Source organism: Schistocerca americana, chromosome 8, assembly GCF_021461395.2.
Source record: "Schistocerca americana isolate TAMUIC-IGC-003095 chromosome 8, iqSchAmer2.1, whole genome shotgun sequence".
Classification (NCBI taxonomy): domain Eukaryota; kingdom Metazoa; phylum Arthropoda; class Insecta; order Orthoptera; family Acrididae; genus Schistocerca; species Schistocerca americana.
The window spans coordinates 95,427,846-95,440,164 of record NC_060126.1 but is presented as its reverse complement, the minus strand read 5'-3'; the positions used below and the strand labels follow the sequence as shown (position 1 = coordinate 95,440,164).

General features: G+C 53.0%; 40 non-coding genes across 40 annotated transcripts; 16 read left to right on the top strand and 24 right to left on the bottom strand.

The window, feature by feature from the left end:
* The first annotated feature begins 352 nt into the window (after positions 1–352).
* On the top strand, positions 353–425 carry Trnar-acg. Its single transcript has one exon. It is a non-coding gene; the product is annotated as a tRNA-Arg (tRNA).
* A 287-nt stretch (positions 426–712) lies between these two features.
* Positions 713–784, top strand: Trnam-cau. The gene has a single exon. It is a non-coding gene; the product is annotated as a tRNA-Met (tRNA).
* A 245-nt stretch (positions 785–1,029) lies between these two features.
* Trnad-guc lies at positions 1,030–1,101 on the bottom strand. The gene has a single exon. It is a non-coding gene; the product is annotated as a tRNA-Asp (tRNA).
* Positions 1,102–1,208: 107 nt separating this feature from the next.
* Positions 1,209–1,280, bottom strand: Trnad-guc. Its single transcript has one exon. It is a non-coding gene; the product is annotated as a tRNA-Asp (tRNA).
* A 107-nt stretch (positions 1,281–1,387) lies between these two features.
* Trnai-uau lies at positions 1,388–1,479 on the bottom strand. The gene is given in 2 exon segments: positions 1,388–1,423; positions 1,442–1,479. It is a non-coding gene; the product is annotated as a tRNA-Ile (tRNA).
* Positions 1,480–1,857: 378 nt separating this feature from the next.
* Trnar-acg lies at positions 1,858–1,930 on the top strand. Its single transcript has one exon. It is a non-coding gene; the product is annotated as a tRNA-Arg (tRNA).
* A 287-nt stretch (positions 1,931–2,217) lies between these two features.
* On the top strand, positions 2,218–2,289 carry Trnam-cau. Its single transcript has one exon. It is a non-coding gene; the product is annotated as a tRNA-Met (tRNA).
* Positions 2,290–2,534: 245 nt separating this feature from the next.
* Trnad-guc lies at positions 2,535–2,606 on the bottom strand. Its single transcript has one exon. It is a non-coding gene; the product is annotated as a tRNA-Asp (tRNA).
* Positions 2,607–2,713: 107 nt separating this feature from the next.
* On the bottom strand, positions 2,714–2,785 carry Trnad-guc. Its single transcript has one exon. It is a non-coding gene; the product is annotated as a tRNA-Asp (tRNA).
* Positions 2,786–2,892: 107 nt separating this feature from the next.
* Positions 2,893–2,984, bottom strand: Trnai-uau. Its single transcript is given in 2 exon segments — positions 2,893–2,928; positions 2,947–2,984. It is a non-coding gene; the product is annotated as a tRNA-Ile (tRNA).
* A 378-nt stretch (positions 2,985–3,362) lies between these two features.
* Trnar-acg lies at positions 3,363–3,435 on the top strand. The gene has a single exon. It is a non-coding gene; the product is annotated as a tRNA-Arg (tRNA).
* Positions 3,436–3,722: 287 nt separating this feature from the next.
* On the top strand, positions 3,723–3,794 carry Trnam-cau. The gene has a single exon. It is a non-coding gene; the product is annotated as a tRNA-Met (tRNA).
* Positions 3,795–4,039: 245 nt separating this feature from the next.
* On the bottom strand, positions 4,040–4,111 carry Trnad-guc. The gene has a single exon. It is a non-coding gene; the product is annotated as a tRNA-Asp (tRNA).
* Positions 4,112–4,218: 107 nt separating this feature from the next.
* Trnad-guc lies at positions 4,219–4,290 on the bottom strand. The gene has a single exon. It is a non-coding gene; the product is annotated as a tRNA-Asp (tRNA).
* A 107-nt stretch (positions 4,291–4,397) lies between these two features.
* Positions 4,398–4,489, bottom strand: Trnai-uau. Its single transcript is given in 2 exon segments — positions 4,398–4,433; positions 4,452–4,489. It is a non-coding gene; the product is annotated as a tRNA-Ile (tRNA).
* A 378-nt stretch (positions 4,490–4,867) lies between these two features.
* On the top strand, positions 4,868–4,940 carry Trnar-acg. The gene has a single exon. It is a non-coding gene; the product is annotated as a tRNA-Arg (tRNA).
* Positions 4,941–5,227: 287 nt separating this feature from the next.
* Positions 5,228–5,299, top strand: Trnam-cau. The gene has a single exon. It is a non-coding gene; the product is annotated as a tRNA-Met (tRNA).
* Positions 5,300–5,544: 245 nt separating this feature from the next.
* Trnad-guc lies at positions 5,545–5,616 on the bottom strand. Its single transcript has one exon. It is a non-coding gene; the product is annotated as a tRNA-Asp (tRNA).
* A 107-nt stretch (positions 5,617–5,723) lies between these two features.
* Trnad-guc lies at positions 5,724–5,795 on the bottom strand. Its single transcript has one exon. It is a non-coding gene; the product is annotated as a tRNA-Asp (tRNA).
* A 107-nt stretch (positions 5,796–5,902) lies between these two features.
* Positions 5,903–5,994, bottom strand: Trnai-uau. The gene is given in 2 exon segments: positions 5,903–5,938; positions 5,957–5,994. It is a non-coding gene; the product is annotated as a tRNA-Ile (tRNA).
* Positions 5,995–6,372: 378 nt separating this feature from the next.
* On the top strand, positions 6,373–6,445 carry Trnar-acg. The gene has a single exon. It is a non-coding gene; the product is annotated as a tRNA-Arg (tRNA).
* Positions 6,446–6,732: 287 nt separating this feature from the next.
* On the top strand, positions 6,733–6,804 carry Trnam-cau. The gene has a single exon. It is a non-coding gene; the product is annotated as a tRNA-Met (tRNA).
* Positions 6,805–7,049: 245 nt separating this feature from the next.
* Positions 7,050–7,121, bottom strand: Trnad-guc. Its single transcript has one exon. It is a non-coding gene; the product is annotated as a tRNA-Asp (tRNA).
* A 107-nt stretch (positions 7,122–7,228) lies between these two features.
* On the bottom strand, positions 7,229–7,300 carry Trnad-guc. The gene has a single exon. It is a non-coding gene; the product is annotated as a tRNA-Asp (tRNA).
* A 107-nt stretch (positions 7,301–7,407) lies between these two features.
* Positions 7,408–7,499, bottom strand: Trnai-uau. Its single transcript is given in 2 exon segments — positions 7,408–7,443; positions 7,462–7,499. It is a non-coding gene; the product is annotated as a tRNA-Ile (tRNA).
* A 378-nt stretch (positions 7,500–7,877) lies between these two features.
* Trnar-acg lies at positions 7,878–7,950 on the top strand. The gene has a single exon. It is a non-coding gene; the product is annotated as a tRNA-Arg (tRNA).
* Positions 7,951–8,237: 287 nt separating this feature from the next.
* Positions 8,238–8,309, top strand: Trnam-cau. Its single transcript has one exon. It is a non-coding gene; the product is annotated as a tRNA-Met (tRNA).
* Positions 8,310–8,554: 245 nt separating this feature from the next.
* Positions 8,555–8,626, bottom strand: Trnad-guc. Its single transcript has one exon. It is a non-coding gene; the product is annotated as a tRNA-Asp (tRNA).
* Positions 8,627–8,733: 107 nt separating this feature from the next.
* Trnad-guc lies at positions 8,734–8,805 on the bottom strand. The gene has a single exon. It is a non-coding gene; the product is annotated as a tRNA-Asp (tRNA).
* A 107-nt stretch (positions 8,806–8,912) lies between these two features.
* Trnai-uau lies at positions 8,913–9,004 on the bottom strand. Its single transcript is given in 2 exon segments — positions 8,913–8,948; positions 8,967–9,004. It is a non-coding gene; the product is annotated as a tRNA-Ile (tRNA).
* A 378-nt stretch (positions 9,005–9,382) lies between these two features.
* Trnar-acg lies at positions 9,383–9,455 on the top strand. Its single transcript has one exon. It is a non-coding gene; the product is annotated as a tRNA-Arg (tRNA).
* A 287-nt stretch (positions 9,456–9,742) lies between these two features.
* Positions 9,743–9,814, top strand: Trnam-cau. Its single transcript has one exon. It is a non-coding gene; the product is annotated as a tRNA-Met (tRNA).
* Positions 9,815–10,059: 245 nt separating this feature from the next.
* On the bottom strand, positions 10,060–10,131 carry Trnad-guc. The gene has a single exon. It is a non-coding gene; the product is annotated as a tRNA-Asp (tRNA).
* A 107-nt stretch (positions 10,132–10,238) lies between these two features.
* Positions 10,239–10,310, bottom strand: Trnad-guc. Its single transcript has one exon. It is a non-coding gene; the product is annotated as a tRNA-Asp (tRNA).
* A 107-nt stretch (positions 10,311–10,417) lies between these two features.
* Trnai-uau lies at positions 10,418–10,509 on the bottom strand. The gene is given in 2 exon segments: positions 10,418–10,453; positions 10,472–10,509. It is a non-coding gene; the product is annotated as a tRNA-Ile (tRNA).
* A 378-nt stretch (positions 10,510–10,887) lies between these two features.
* Positions 10,888–10,960, top strand: Trnar-acg. The gene has a single exon. It is a non-coding gene; the product is annotated as a tRNA-Arg (tRNA).
* A 287-nt stretch (positions 10,961–11,247) lies between these two features.
* Positions 11,248–11,319, top strand: Trnam-cau. The gene has a single exon. It is a non-coding gene; the product is annotated as a tRNA-Met (tRNA).
* Positions 11,320–11,564: 245 nt separating this feature from the next.
* Trnad-guc lies at positions 11,565–11,636 on the bottom strand. Its single transcript has one exon. It is a non-coding gene; the product is annotated as a tRNA-Asp (tRNA).
* A 107-nt stretch (positions 11,637–11,743) lies between these two features.
* Positions 11,744–11,815, bottom strand: Trnad-guc. Its single transcript has one exon. It is a non-coding gene; the product is annotated as a tRNA-Asp (tRNA).
* Positions 11,816–11,922: 107 nt separating this feature from the next.
* Positions 11,923–12,014, bottom strand: Trnai-uau. The gene is given in 2 exon segments: positions 11,923–11,958; positions 11,977–12,014. It is a non-coding gene; the product is annotated as a tRNA-Ile (tRNA).
* Between the last annotated feature and the right edge of the window lie 305 nt (positions 12,015–12,319).

Here is a 12,319-nt window from a genome sequence, read left to right as displayed (position 1 = left end):
TATTCACTTTGCTGCAAACCAGTGGTGGCCACAGAAACATACGATCGCCACCTGATGCCATACTGCGACTTTGGCACCTGACTACCAATGCTTCGTGCTATTCTTGTTTCATATGCTACGCTGACATGCACATCAACCGGCTCTGGTCGTCGAGAAAACGCGGGAAAACGCGCGCCTTGCCTTCTGCTACCTGTCGAGCAGCGAGAGCAGATGTGTGGCAAGCTCTAAGCTCTGCAGGCGCACTGCGGCCACGCAGCTGGACGAGAGGTACCTTCCTTGGGAGCTTGCTCAGCCATGGAGAACACGTTTCTTCGCCAATTGCACTTGCCTCGTAGAAAGAAATGCTGCCACTGGCCCTGTGGCGCAACGGATAACGCGTCTGACTACGGATCAGAAGATTCCAGGTTCGAATCCTGGCAGGGTCGGCATTTTGTTGGTTGCCGACGCGTAGCTGGGCAGTGGATTTCGTATGTCGACGCATCGCGGAGTGCTTTGTTACTCCTGTGCATCTCGCAGCTGCATGTCGAGTCAATCGTGGTAAATATCGCAGCCTGCAAGCGTCAGCGTAGCGTCAGTCGAGCAAAGTCGAGACAAGTCAAGCTGAGAGCTGTGGGAGATGATACGCAATTAAGTACAGGCGTGTGAAAGCGACGCAGACAACGCTTTCCAAGTGTCCCACGTCACGTGGCGAAGAGCCAGCGCAACCCCAGCCAGCAGAGTGGCGCAGTGGAAGCGTGCTGGGCCCATAACCCAGAGGTCCGTGGATCGAAACCACGCTCTGCTAAAATTATTTCTTTTGCAGACTGTGTCGAGCTCGATTATTACGTCCACAGCGTCGGCTGGGGTGCCTTGATTCAGCGTTAACAGCAAACCCAGTAATTCTGAAGTGTGAAGAATGCGAGAACCACTTCCTAAGATGTAGCATTTTTTAAGATTTTGCACCAACTACACTCCTTGATCGCAAAGTTAATGCTCTTACGACCCCCATACGCGCAACACTCGAACAGGTTTGTGAGATAAAAATCGCATCTCCCCGGCGGGGAATCGAACCCCGGTCTCCCGCGTGACAGGCGGGGATACTAACCACTATACTACCGAGGATGCGATGTAAACAGGTGCCTGTGTGCGAGAGATATGGTGCAAGTAGCCGCAAACGTCCTACACTAAGTTCGGCGAGTGAAAGAGCAGCAATTAAAAATCGGATGTGCCTCCCCGGCGGGGAATCGAACCCCGGTCTCCCGCGTGACAGGCGGGGATACTAACCACTATACTACCGAGGAAGACGCAGCTAGCGTCTCGAATACACAATTATGTTACTCAAATAGCTGATACATCTCAAACCTAGCCTCCTGTTGCTGTCAGAGACAGCTGCTAAGAAATAAAAGTATGCCCCAGGTGAGGCTCGAACTCACAACCCCGGCATTGCTCACGGCTACTGCCTTATAAGTACCGTGCGCTAACCAATTGCGCCACTGGGGCTACGACACAGTGTTCTCAGTTAGCGGTATTCACTTTGCTGCAAACCAGTGGTGGCCACAGAAACATACGATCGCCACCTGATGCCATACTGCGACTTTGGCACCTGACTACCAATGCTTCGTGCTATTCTTGTTTCATATGCTACGCTGACATGCACATCAACCGGCTCTGGTCGTCGAGAAAACGCGGGAAAACGCGCGCCTTGCCTTCTGCTACCTGTCGAGCAGCGAGAGCAGATGTGTGGCAAGCTCTAAGCTCTGCAGGCGCACTGCGGCCACGCAGCTGGACGAGAGGTACCTTCCTTGGGAGCTTGCTCAGCCATGGAGAACACGTTTCTTCGCCAATTGCACTTGCCTCGTAGAAAGAAATGCTGCCACTGGCCCTGTGGCGCAACGGATAACGCGTCTGACTACGGATCAGAAGATTCCAGGTTCGAATCCTGGCAGGGTCGGCATTTTGTTGGTTGCCGACGCGTAGCTGGGCAGTGGATTTCGTATGTCGACGCATCGCGGAGTGCTTTGTTACTCCTGTGCATCTCGCAGCTGCATGTCGAGTCAATCGTGGTAAATATCGCAGCCTGCAAGCGTCAGCGTAGCGTCAGTCGAGCAAAGTCGAGACAAGTCAAGCTGAGAGCTGTGGGAGATGATACGCAATTAAGTACAGGCGTGTGAAAGCGACGCAGACAACGCTTTCCAAGTGTCCCACGTCACGTGGCGAAGAGCCAGCGCAACCCCAGCCAGCAGAGTGGCGCAGTGGAAGCGTGCTGGGCCCATAACCCAGAGGTCCGTGGATCGAAACCACGCTCTGCTAAAATTATTTCTTTTGCAGACTGTGTCGAGCTCGATTATTACGCCCACAGCGTCGGCTGGGGTGCCTTGATTCAGCGTTAACAGCAAACCCAGTAATTCTGAAGTGTGAAGAATGCGAGAACCACTTCCTAAGATGTAGCATTTTTTAAGATTTTGCACCAACTACACTCCTTGATCGCAAAGTTAATGCTCTTACGACCCCCATACGCGCAACACTCGAACAGGTTTGTGAGATAAAAATCGCATCTCCCCGGCGGGGAATCGAACCCCGGTCTCCCGCGTGACAGGCGGGGATACTAACCACTATACTACCGAGGATGCGATGTAAACAGGTGCCTGTGTGCGAGAGATATGGTGCAAGTAGCCGCAAACGTCCTACACTAAGTTCGGCGAGTGAAAGAGCAGCAATTAAAAATCGGATGTGCCTCCCCGGCGGGGAATCGAACCCCGGTCTCCCGCGTGACAGGCGGGGATACTAACCACTATACTACCGAGGAAGACGCAGCTAGCGTCTCGAATACACAATTATGTTACTCAAATAGCTGATACATCTCAAACCTAGCCTCCTGTTGCTGTCAGAGACAGCTGCTAAGAAATAAAAGTATGCCCCAGGTGAGGCTCGAACTCACAACCCCGGCATTGCTCACGGCTACTGCCTTATAAGTACCGTGCGCTAACCAATTGCGCCACTGGGGCTACGACACAGTGTTCTCAGTTAGCGGTATTCACTTTGCTGCAAACCAGTGGTGGCCACAGAAACATACGATCGCCACCTGATGCCATACTGCGACTTTGGCACCTGACTACCAATGCTTCGTGCTATTCTTGTTTCATATGCTACGCTGACATGCACATCAACCGGCTCTGGTCGTCGAGAAAACGCGGGAAAACGCGCGCCTTGCCTTCTGCTACCTGTCGAGCAGCGAGAGCAGATGTGTGGCAAGCTCTAAGCTCTGCAGGCGCACTGCGGCCACGCAGCTGGACGAGAGGTACCTTCCTTGGGAGCTTGCTCAGCCATGGAGAACACGTTTCTTCGCCAATTGCACTTGCCTCGTAGAAAGAAATGCTGCCACTGGCCCTGTGGCGCAACGGATAACGCGTCTGACTACGGATCAGAAGATTCCAGGTTCGAATCCTGGCAGGGTCGGCATTTTGTTGGTTGCCGACGCGTAGCTGGGCAGTGGATTTCGTATGTCGACGCATCGCGGAGTGCTTTGTTACTCCTGTGCATCTCGCAGCTGCATGTCGAGTCAATCGTGGTAAATATCGCAGCCTGCAAGCGTCAGCGTAGCGTCAGTCGAGCAAAGTCGAGACAAGTCAAGCTGAGAGCTGTGGGAGATGATACGCAATTAAGTACAGGCGTGTGAAAGCGACGCAGACAACGCTTTCCAAGTGTCCCACGTCACGTGGCGAAGAGCCAGCGCAACCCCAGCCAGCAGAGTGGCGCAGTGGAAGCGTGCTGGGCCCATAACCCAGAGGTCCGTGGATCGAAACCACGCTCTGCTAAAATTATTTCTTTTGCAGACTGTGTCGAGCTCGATTATTACGTCCACAGCGTCGGCTGGGGTGCCTTGATTCAGCGTTAACAGCAAACCCAGTAATTCTGAAGTGTGAAGAATGCGAGAACCACTTCCTAAGATGTAGCATTTTTTAAGATTTTGCACCAACTACACTCCTTGATCGCAAAGTTAATGCTCTTACGACCCCCATACGCGCAACACTCGAACAGGTTTGTGAGATAAAAATCGCATCTCCCCGGCGGGGAATCGAACCCCGGTCTCCCGCGTGACAGGCGGGGATACTAACCACTATACTACCGAGGATGCGATGTAAACAGGTGCCTGTGTGCGAGAGATATGGTGCAAGTAGCCGCAAACGTCCTACACTAAGTTCGGCGAGTGAAAGAGCAGCAATTAAAAATCGGATGTGCCTCCCCGGCGGGGAATCGAACCCCGGTCTCCCGCGTGACAGGCGGGGATACTAACCACTATACTACCGAGGAAGACGCAGCTAGCGTCTCGAATACACAATTATGTTACTCAAATAGCTGATACATCTCAAACCTAGCCTCCTGTTGCTGTCAGAGACAGCTGCTAAGAAATAAAAGTATGCCCCAGGTGAGGCTCGAACTCACAACCCCGGCATTGCTCACGGCTACTGCCTTATAAGTACCGTGCGCTAACCAATTGCGCCACTGGGGCTACGACACAGTGTTCTCAGTTAGCGGTATTCACTTTGCTGCAAACCAGTGGTGGCCACAGAAACATACGATCGCCACCTGATGCCATACTGCGACTTTGGCACCTGACTACCAATGCTTCGTGCTATTCTTGTTTCATATGCTACGCTGACATGCACATCAACCGGCTCTGGTCGTCGAGAAAACGCGGGAAAACGCGCGCCTTGCCTTCTGCTACCTGTCGAGCAGCGAGAGCAGATGTGTGGCAAGCTCTAAGCTCTGCAGGCGCACTGCGGCCACGCAGCTGGACGAGAGGTACCTTCCTTGGGAGCTTGCTCAGCCATGGAGAACACGTTTCTTCGCCAATTGCACTTGCCTCGTAGAAAGAAATGCTGCCACTGGCCCTGTGGCGCAACGGATAACGCGTCTGACTACGGATCAGAAGATTCCAGGTTCGAATCCTGGCAGGGTCGGCATTTTGTTGGTTGCCGACGCGTAGCTGGGCAGTGGATTTCGTATGTCGACGCATCGCGGAGTGCTTTGTTACTCCTGTGCATCTCGCAGCTGCATGTCGAGTCAATCGTGGTAAATATCGCAGCCTGCAAGCGTCAGCGTAGCGTCAGTCGAGCAAAGTCGAGACAAGTCAAGCTGAGAGCTGTGGGAGATGATACGCAATTAAGTACAGGCGTGTGAAAGCGACGCAGACAACGCTTTCCAAGTGTCCCACGTCACGTGGCGAAGAGCCAGCGCAACCCCAGCCAGCAGAGTGGCGCAGTGGAAGCGTGCTGGGCCCATAACCCAGAGGTCCGTGGATCGAAACCACGCTCTGCTAAAATTATTTCTTTTGCAGACTGTGTCGAGCTCGATTATTACGTCCACAGCGTCGGCTGGGGTGCCTTGATTCAGCGTTAACAGCAAACCCAGTAATTCTGAAGTGTGAAGAATGCGAGAACCACTTCCTAAGATGTAGCATTTTTTAAGATTTTGCACCAACTACACTCCTTGATCGCAAAGTTAATGCTCTTACGACCCCCATACGCGCAACACTCGAACAGGTTTGTGAGATAAAAATCGCATCTCCCCGGCGGGGAATCGAACCCCGGTCTCCCGCGTGACAGGCGGGGATACTAACCACTATACTACCGAGGATGCGATGTAAACAGGTGCCTGTGTGCGAGAGATATGGTGCAAGTAGCCGCAAACGTCCTACACTAAGTTCGGCGAGTGAAAGAGCAGCAATTAAAAATCGGATGTGCCTCCCCGGCGGGGAATCGAACCCCGGTCTCCCGCGTGACAGGCGGGGATACTAACCACTATACTACCGAGGAAGACGCAGCTAGCGTCTCGAATACACAATTATGTTACTCAAATAGCTGATACATCTCAAACCTAGCCTCCTGTTGCTGTCAGAGACAGCTGCTAAGAAATAAAAGTATGCCCCAGGTGAGGCTCGAACTCACAACCCCGGCATTGCTCACGGCTACTGCCTTATAAGTACCGTGCGCTAACCAATTGCGCCACTGGGGCTACGACACAGTGTTCTCAGTTAGCGGTATTCACTTTGCTGCAAACCAGTGGTGGCCACAGAAACATACGATCGCCACCTGATGCCATACTGCGACTTTGGCACCTGACTACCAATGCTTCGTGCTATTCTTGTTTCATATGCTACGCTGACATGCACATCAACCGGCTCTGGTCGTCGAGAAAACGCGGGAAAACGCGCGCCTTGCCTTCTGCTACCTGTCGAGCAGCGAGAGCAGATGTGTGGCAAGCTCTAAGCTCTGCAGGCGCACTGCGGCCACGCAGCTGGACGAGAGGTACCTTCCTTGGGAGCTTGCTCAGCCATGGAGAACACGTTTCTTCGCCAATTGCACTTGCCTCGTAGAAAGAAATGCTGCCACTGGCCCTGTGGCGCAACGGATAACGCGTCTGACTACGGATCAGAAGATTCCAGGTTCGAATCCTGGCAGGGTCGGCATTTTGTTGGTTGCCGACGCGTAGCTGGGCAGTGGATTTCGTATGTCGACGCATCGCGGAGTGCTTTGTTACTCCTGTGCATCTCGCAGCTGCATGTCGAGTCAATCGTGGTAAATATCGCAGCCTGCAAGCGTCAGCGTAGCGTCAGTCGAGCAAAGTCGAGACAAGTCAAGCTGAGAGCTGTGGGAGATGATACGCAATTAAGTACAGGCGTGTGAAAGCGACGCAGACAACGCTTTCCAAGTGTCCCACGTCACGTGGCGAAGAGCCAGCGCAACCCCAGCCAGCAGAGTGGCGCAGTGGAAGCGTGCTGGGCCCATAACCCAGAGGTCCGTGGATCGAAACCACGCTCTGCTAAAATTATTTCTTTTGCAGACTGTGTCGAGCTCGATTATTACGCCCACAGCGTCGGCTGGGGTGCCTTGATTCAGCGTTAACAGCAAACCCAGTAATTCTGAAGTGTGAAGAATGCGAGAACCACTTCCTAAGATGTAGCATTTTTTAAGATTTTGCACCAACTACACTCCTTGATCGCAAAGTTAATGCTCTTACGACCCCCATACGCGCAACACTCGAACAGGTTTGTGAGATAAAAATCGCATCTCCCCGGCGGGGAATCGAACCCCGGTCTCCCGCGTGACAGGCGGGGATACTAACCACTATACTACCGAGGATGCGATGTAAACAGGTGCCTGTGTGCGAGAGATATGGTGCAAGTAGCCGCAAACGTCCTACACTAAGTTCGGCGAGTGAAAGAGCAGCAATTAAAAATCGGATGTGCCTCCCCGGCGGGGAATCGAACCCCGGTCTCCCGCGTGACAGGCGGGGATACTAACCACTATACTACCGAGGAAGACGCAGCTAGCGTCTCGAATACACAATTATGTTACTCAAATAGCTGATACATCTCAAACCTAGCCTCCTGTTGCTGTCAGAGACAGCTGCTAAGAAATAAAAGTATGCCCCAGGTGAGGCTCGAACTCACAACCCCGGCATTGCTCACGGCTACTGCCTTATAAGTACCGTGCGCTAACCAATTGCGCCACTGGGGCTACGACACAGTGTTCTCAGTTAGCGGTATTCACTTTGCTGCAAACCAGTGGTGGCCACAGAAACATACGATCGCCACCTGATGCCATACTGCGACTTTGGCACCTGACTACCAATGCTTCGTGCTATTCTTGTTTCATATGCTACGCTGACATGCACATCAACCGGCTCTGGTCGTCGAGAAAACGCGGGAAAACGCGCGCCTTGCCTTCTGCTACCTGTCGAGCAGCGAGAGCAGATGTGTGGCAAGCTCTAAGCTCTGCAGGCGCACTGCGGCCACGCAGCTGGACGAGAGGTACCTTCCTTGGGAGCTTGCTCAGCCATGGAGAACACGTTTCTTCGCCAATTGCACTTGCCTCGTAGAAAGAAATGCTGCCACTGGCCCTGTGGCGCAACGGATAACGCGTCTGACTACGGATCAGAAGATTCCAGGTTCGAATCCTGGCAGGGTCGGCATTTTGTTGGTTGCCGACGCGTAGCTGGGCAGTGGATTTCGTATATCGACGCATCGCGGAGTGCTTTGTTACTCCTGTGCATCTCGCAGCTGCATGTCGAGTCAATCGTGGTAAATATCGCAGCCTGCAAGCGTCAGCGTAGCGTCAGTCGAGCAAAGTCGAGACAAGTCAAGCTGAGAGCTGTGGGAGATGATACGCAATTAAGTACAGGCGTGTGAAAGCGACGCAGACAACGCTTTCCAAGTGTCCCACGTCACGTGGCGAAGAGCCAGCGCAACCCCAGCCAGCAGAGTGGCGCAGTGGAAGCGTGCTGGGCCCATAACCCAGAGGTCCGTGGATCGAAACCACGCTCTGCTAAAATTATTTCTTTTGCAGACTGTGTCGAGCTCGATTATTACGTCCACAGCGTCGGCTGGGGTGCCTTGATTCAGCGTTAACAGCAAACCCAGTAATTCTGAAGTGTGAAGAATGCGAGAACCACTTCCTAAGATGTAGCATTTTTTAAGATTTTGCACCAACTACACTCCTTGATCGCAAAGTTAATGCTCTTACGACCCCCATACGCGCAACACTCGAACAGGTTTGTGAGATAAAAATCGCATCTCCCCGGCGGGGAATCGAACCCCGGTCTCCCGCGTGACAGGCGGGGATACTAACCACTATACTACCGAGGATGCGATGTAAACAGGTGCCTGTGTGCGAGAGATATGGTGCAAGTAGCCGCAAACGTCCTACACTAAGTTCGGCGAGTGAAAGAGCAGCAATTAAAAATCGGATGTGCCTCCCCGGCGGGGAATCGAACCCCGGTCTCCCGCGTGACAGGCGGGGATACTAACCACTATACTACCGAGGAAGACGCAGCTAGCGTCTCGAATACACAATTATGTTACTCAAATAGCTGATACATCTCAAACCTAGCCTCCTGTTGCTGTCAGAGACAGCTGCTAAGAAATAAAAGTATGCCCCAGGTGAGGCTCGAACTCACAACCCCGGCATTGCTCACGGCTACTGCCTCATAAGTACCGTGCGCTAACCAATTGCGCCACTGGGGCTACGACACAGTGTTCTCAGTTAGCGGTATTCACTTTGCTGCAAACCAGTGGTGGCCACAGAAACATACGATCGCCACCTGATGCCATACTGCGACTTTGGCACCTGACTACCAATGCTTCGTGCTATTCTTGTTTCATATGCTACGCTGACATGCACATCAACCGGCTCTGGTCGTCGAGAAAACGCGGGAAAACGCGCGCCTTGCCTTCTGCTACCTGTCGAGCAGCGAGAGCAGATGTGTGGCAAGCTCTAAGCTCTGCAGGCGCACTGCGGCCACGCAGCTGGACGAGAGGTACCTTCCTTGGGAGCTTGCTCAGCCATGGAGAACACGTTTCTTCGCCAATTGCACTTGCCTCGTAGAAAGAAATGCTGCCACTGGCCCTGTGGCGCAACGGATAACGCGTCTGACTACGGATCAGAAGATTCCAGGTTCGAATCCTGGCAGGGTCGGCATTTTGTTGGTTGCCGACGCGTAGCTGGGCAGTGGATTTCGTATGTCGACGCATCGCGGAGTGCTTTGTTACTCCTGTGCATCTCGCAGCTGCATGTCGAGTCAATCGTGGTAAATATCGCAGCCTGCAAGCGTCAGCGTAGCGTCAGTCGAGCAAAGTCGAGACAAGTCAAGCTGAGAGCTGTGGGAGATGATACGCAATTAAGTACAGGCGTGTGAAAGCGACGCAGACAACGCTTTCCAAGTGTCCCACGTCACGTGGCGAAGAGCCAGCGCAACCCCAGCCAGCAGAGTGGCGCAGTGGAAGCGTGCTGGGCCCATAACCCAGAGGTCCGTGGATCGAAACCACGCTCTGCTAAAATTATTTCTTTTGCAGACTGTGTCGAGCTCGATTATTACGCCCACAGCGTCGGCTGGGGTGCCTTGATTCAGCGTTAACAGCAAACCCAGTAATTCTGAAGTGTGAAGAATGCGAGAACCACTTCCTAAGATGTAGCATTTTTTAAGATTTTGCACCAACTACACTCCTTGATCGCAAAGTTAATGCTCTTACGACCCCCATACGCGCAACACTCGAACAGGTTTGTGAGATAAAAATCGCATCTCCCCGGCGGGGAATCGAACCCCGGTCTCCCGCGTGACAGGCGGGGATACTAACCACTATACTACCGAGGATGCGATGTAAACAGGTGCCTGTGTGCGAGAGATATGGTGCAAGTAGCCGCAAACGTCCTACACTAAGTTCGGCGAGTGAAAGAGCAGCAATTAAAAATCGGATGTGCCTCCCCGGCGGGGAATCGAACCCCGGTCTCCCGCGTGACAGGCGGGGATACTAACCACTATACTACCGAGGAAGACGCAGCTAGCGTCTCGAATACACAATTATGTTACTCAAATAGCTGATACATCTCAAACCTAGCCTCCTGTTGCTGTCAGAGACAGCTGCTAAGAAATAAAAGTATGCCCCAGGTGAGGCTCGAACTCACAACCCCGGCATTGCTCACGGCTACTGCCTTATAAGTACCGTGCGCTAACCAATTGCGCCACTGGGGCTACGACACAGTGTTCTCAGTTAGCGGTATTCACTTTGCTGCAAACCAGTGGTGGCCACAGAAACATACGATCGCCACCTGATGCCATACTGCGACTTTGGCACCTGACTACCAATGCTTCGTGCTATTCTTGTTTCATATGCTACGCTGACATGCACATCAACCGGCTCTGGTCGTCGAGAAAACGCGGGAAAACGCGCGCCTTGCCTTCTGCTACCTGTCGAGCAGCGAGAGCAGATGTGTGGCAAGCTCTAAGCTCTGCAGGCGCACTGCGGCCACGCAGCTGGACGAGAGGTACCTTCCTTGGGAGCTTGCTCAGCCATGGAGAACACGTTTCTTCGCCAATTGCACTTGCCTCGTAGAAAGAAATGCTGCCACTGGCCCTGTGGCGCAACGGATAACGCGTCTGACTACGGATCAGAAGATTCCAGGTTCGAATCCTGGCAGGGTCGGCATTTTGTTGGTTGCCGACGCGTAGCTGGGCAGTGGATTTCGTATGTCGACGCATCGCGGAGTGCTTTGTTACTCCTGTGCATCTCGCAGCTGCATGTCGAGTCAATCGTGGTAAATATCGCAGCCTGCAAGCGTCAGCGTAGCGTCAGTCGAGCAAAGTCGAGACAAGTCAAGCTGAGAGCTGTGGGAGATGATACGCAATTAAGTACAGGCGTGTGAAAGCGACGCAGACAACGCTTTCCAAGTGTCCCACGTCACGTGGCGAAGAGCCAGCGCAACCCCAGCCAGCAGAGTGGCGCAGTGGAAGCGTGCTGGGCCCATAACCCAGAGGTCCGTGGATCGAAACCACGCTCTGCTAAAATTATTTCTTTTGCAGACTGTGTCGAGCTCGATTATTACGCCCACAGCGTCGGCTGGGGTGCCTTGATTCAGCGTTAACAGCAAACCCAGTAATTCTGAAGTGTGAAGAATGCGAGAACCACTTCCTAAGATGTAGCATTTTTTAAGATTTTGCACCAACTACACTCCTTGATCGCAAAGTTAATGCTCTTACGACCCCCATACGCGCAACACTCGAACAGGTTTGTGAGATAAAAATCGCATCTCCCCGGCGGGGAATCGAACCCCGGTCTCCCGCGTGACAGGCGGGGATACTAACCACTATACTACCGAGGATGCGATGTAAACAGGTGCCTGTGTGCGAGAGATATGGTGCAAGTAGCCGCAAACGTCCTACACTAAGTTCGGCGAGTGAAAGAGCAGCAATTAAAAATCGGATGTGCCTCCCCGGCGGGGAATCGAACCCCGGTCTCCCGCGTGACAGGCGGGGATACTAACCACTATACTACCGAGGAAGACGCAGCTAGCGTCTCGAATACACAATTATGTTACTCAAATAGCTGATACATCTCAAACCTAGCCTCCTGTTGCTGTCAGAGACAGCTGCTAAGAAATAAAAGTATGCCCCAGGTGAGGCTCGAACTCACAACCCCGGCATTGCTCACGGCTACTGCCTCATAAGTACCGTGCGCTAACCAATTGCGCCACTGGGGCTACGACACAGTGTTCTCAGTTAGCGGTATTCACTTTGCTGCAAACCAGTGGTGGCCACAGAAACATACGATCGCCACCTGATGCCATACTGCGACTTTGGCACCTGACTACCAATGCTTCGTGCTATTCTTGTTTCATATGCTACGCTGACATGCACATCAACCGGCTCTGGTCGTCGAGAAAACGCGGGAAAACGCGCGCCTTGCCTTCTGCTACCTGTCGAGCAGCGAGAGCAGATGTGTGGCAAGCTCTAAGCTCTGCAGGCGCACTGCGGCCACGCAGCTGGACGAGAGGTACCTTCCTTG